This window comes from Nanorana parkeri, unplaced genomic scaffold (assembly GCF_000935625.1).
Source record: "Nanorana parkeri isolate BGI_ZX_2015 unplaced genomic scaffold, ASM93562v1 scaffold1052, whole genome shotgun sequence".
NCBI classification, from domain to species: Eukaryota; Metazoa; Chordata; class Amphibia; order Anura; family Dicroglossidae; genus Nanorana; species Nanorana parkeri.
The window spans coordinates 490,600-494,499 of record NW_017307320.1 but is presented as its reverse complement, the minus strand read 5'-3'; the positions used below and the strand labels follow the sequence as shown (position 1 = coordinate 494,499).

Genomic DNA, 3,900 nt, shown 5'->3' with positions numbered 1-3,900 from the left:
GGGATCAGAACCTCATTCTTCGTTCACAGCTGGAGGTTGAGCGATATTCATGCCACATCTCCTCATAAGGAATCCGCACATCACGGTGTATGACACAACTCAACTCTTTATTTACAACTCTTAAAAGGGTGGGATGCCGTCGCAACACTCTGCAGATGTACACACAGTTCCTAGGAATTCTCTAAAAATAAATACCAAACGACAAAAATAAAAATAAAAAGCAAATATACAGATTTGTAGACCTGCTCTGCAGGTAATAATGGGAACACTATTCCACAGAACTCCTCCTGAAGTGTGAGAAGTGATGCTCTCCAGAGGAGGAAGGAAGGGGCCAGTCTGCAGAGCTGGAATTGGCACTATGTGGGCTGAGGCAGTCAAGGTCCTGCATGTTGGTAATTCACAATCATACAACGAGAGTCTTCCGGGAAGGAGGGCTGGTCACGTTGCGTTTCTTTCTCTTCCTGCTGAGAGGATAACATTGTATAAAGAATCCACCTCCATGAGTACTATTGCTACATCGTATAACTGAGCCTTGTACAGATACATAGAAGCACCAATACATACACTGACCGTCCTATTCAAAATTACAGCACAAACGGCAAAAATCTGAGCACAAAAAATGCATTAGAGATGAACCCCAGCCAGCAGTAAGGGTTAAATACTCATTTACTCTAGGGCAAGGGTAGGCAACCTCAGAACTCCAGCTGTGATGAAACTACAAATCCCATCATCTGCCTCTGGACGTCATGCCTGTGGGTGTCAGTCTTGTAATGTCTTATGGGATTTGTAGTTCCACTACAGCTGGAGTGGCGTGGTTGCCTACCCCTGGTAATGAATAGGCAGAAATGGTTTAACTTATTTCTTGCTCCCTGTTGGATGGCCAGTCCAATGAAGCCGTTCCTCTTTGTTGGTCCTGCGGCTGCATCCTTGCCGACATCCTCACATGTAATATAGGACCAGTGGTCCTGCACAGTACATGAGGACAGAGGGCTACATTCCAGGAATGGAGGAGAGTGCGGCAACACAACCATTTAACCCTTACAATGTGGAGGGGGAAGCCTCAAAATACTAAGGCTACTCACAAAAGGAGCTGAAGGATCCAGGTGTAGCTTCGGCTGATCCGTCAACTCTTTGGCTGCTGTATGGGCTATTCACAATAGCCGTACAGCAGCCAAAAGGTGGCCGAGTGGCGTAGCTGAGCTGAAGTGTCAGCTGAAGCGGGGCGAACGGCATGCCAAATGACAGCTGGGCGGAGCCAGCCGTGACCTCACTGTTGGCTCCGCCCAGTTGTAATGACAGATCAGCATCCCCAAATCACCTGGGGACGCTGAACTGTCGTTAAACAACAAAGGGGCAGGGCCATGACGTCACGGCGAGCACCGCCCAGTTATTAATTGGCCGGGACCTGCTATAAGACTGGCAGGTGCCAGCCAGTTGGGTGGAACCGTCACTGCTAGCTCCGCCCAATAGTTTTTTTCTTTAAAAAAAGTAAAACACACACACACACACACACAATAACAACTGTCACAGCCGGCTCTGCCCAGTTATACATTGGCCAGGACCCGCTAGAAGATTCTAGCAGGTCCTGGCCAATAGGCAACAGTTGGACGGAGCTAGTTGCTACCGCTGCTCCGCCCAAGTGTTCGGTTTTTTAGAAATGTAATATTTAAATAAAAATATTTTTCCAACTTTTTTCACTATTTGCTATTCTGCTCAGTACCACGGAGGTACCGAGCAGAATAGCCAAACAGAATGCCGCTTGGCAGCATTCGGCTATTTACTCACTGCCATTTGGCCCCTATGTGAAGAGGGGCGAACGGCAGCGAGTGAGCTGCTGAAGCATTGGCCGAGTTGAAATCAGCCATTCCCAGGCAGAAGTGAATACCTGAACGGCGCTCACTTCACTTCGGCTCGGTTACTCACTCAACTGCCATCGGTAGCTTTGTGAATAGCCCCATAAAATGATTGACTTTGGATTACAGCTTTCACAATCACCTTGACAATGAAAGTGGTGCTTGCCCATACATGCCTAATAAATATCATTACTATGGCCCCTATGTGGCTGCCTCATTGACCAATAGGGAGGCTAGGCTTTGAAACTGCTAAAAATGCTTAGATCTTGCTGGATCAGGTCAGCCTGGCATTTAGACTAAATGGATATTGAGCACTGCAGCGGGTATGTACAGGCACCTCTAGGCGCTTGCCATTTATGCCCAGTAGCAGTTTAAAGCGACAGTCATTACCATCTTGCTGCATTTTCAAGTCAAGAAAGAAAATACAGCACATCATACCCTACACTATTGATTGGTGCACTGTTTGACCTTTTTTAAAAGGGACAGTCTTTGCCATTTTGCTGCATTTTTGACAGTCTTTGCCAATGCTTCATGCAAGAGCTGTGCTTCTATTCTGCAGTACAAGGCATTTCAACCCCTTGCACCAGCATGAATTTTAAGGCCTCATTCACCCAGCAGCAGAGGGCCATACAGCGTTCAATGGCTGCAGTTATTGCACTCGAAGTCACAAGCAGTTGTGTACTGCCGCAGGTAGCGGCCAGTACAAAACAAGGACTGGCTGACAGACGCTGCAGCTGTACACACAGAGCATCAATATACATACAGGGAGTGGCCCGGACACAAACATTTTGCATCCTCAGCTGTAAGCAAACACCTGCGACTCCCGGGCGCTCCTTTGTATGCTGTATGGCCCTCTCCACCCATGTGACTTGGGCCTGAACTATGCCCTACAGTAAGGGGTTAAAATACCCTGTACTGCAGCACTCTGGAGAGTTGAAGTGTAGCTCTCTCCCACCAAGCAGCGGCGAGGCTCTCCTGTGGTCCAATGCGTTCCCTCCAAACAGTGCGCCATCAACAGCACTGGCGATGAGCCTTAACAGTAAACAAAGAACAGATTTATTTTTGTTATATGCAGCCTGGCTATGTTACACTAGTACATACTGAGGGTTCAATTGGGCTTTGAGGGCTCATGCACACGGTCTGCGTCCAAGTGTGGGAATCCGGACTTGCAGAGATGTGAAGGTTCTGGTCAGCATGTAGCTGTGATCTCCCATAAGGAGGTACAGGCAGCTGCATGCAACCACACGTGGCAGGTCTCTGCAAGGGCATTCACGTCATACGGATGTGCACGCCCGTGTGAATGAGCCCACAGTCTATCACATTGGTAGGCAAGTTGGTCGGTCAGCGGCAGCCCCGTACTCCATACATACTCACCTATTTGGTGGTGACACCATGCATTTCCATAGGATTGTGTACAGGCAGAGCAGGAACATGATGAAAATGCCAGCAGCTATCAGACCTGTAAAGATCAAGAGATGAAATGAGGCAGCAAAACATGAGAGCAATACAGAATGCCAGTCACAGATAAAGTTAGTTAAAGTAGGGGGGGAAAAAAAGTCAATTCTAAGTTGAATCCATTCAGAATTCACTCTGCTGATGTCAGACCAGTACACAATGAAAAGGGATCAGGCCCTATGGGTCATTGCACTCATTATTGGATACAACAGATTCAAAGAATCAGTTAATTTGAGTGTATGGGTTTGTTTTCTGATTAAATGCTAAAACAAAACCACCCACAAAAAAAAAAAAATCATCCAGGTTTAAATCCCACATTTCAGGCAAAATATGACCCCCTTTCCTAACCCATCCTGCGACCGTTTTTTTGGGGTTTTTACCTGTTGAAGCAAGATATATTCACCCCTGTCCAGGTCCATCGCCGATGCCATTTCCCAATATGGGGGACCACTAATCCAGCGTCGCAGATGCACCTAAGACCACCGGTTTCCTACCATGCCTGCTTCTGGACAGCCAATAGGACATTCAAAGAAGGACCCCACTGGATGTAACAAAAAGAAGTGCAAAGACTCCGTACAGGAGGATCATGTGA

General features: G+C 47.4%; 1 long non-coding RNA gene across 1 annotated transcript in view; it reads right to left on the bottom strand.

Moving 5' to 3' along the window:
* Nucleotides 1-330: 330 nt before the first annotated feature.
* The window catches only part of LOC108796075, a 4,397-nt gene continuing 827 nt past the window's right edge, over nt 331-3,900 (bottom strand). The window contains exons 2-3 of the long non-coding RNA XR_001941782.1: nt 3,228-3,312; nt 331-464 (exon numbers count right to left, since the gene is read on the bottom strand). This is a non-coding gene — a long non-coding RNA (uncharacterized LOC108796075). The remainder of the gene's footprint in view (nt 465-3,227; nt 3,313-3,900) is intronic.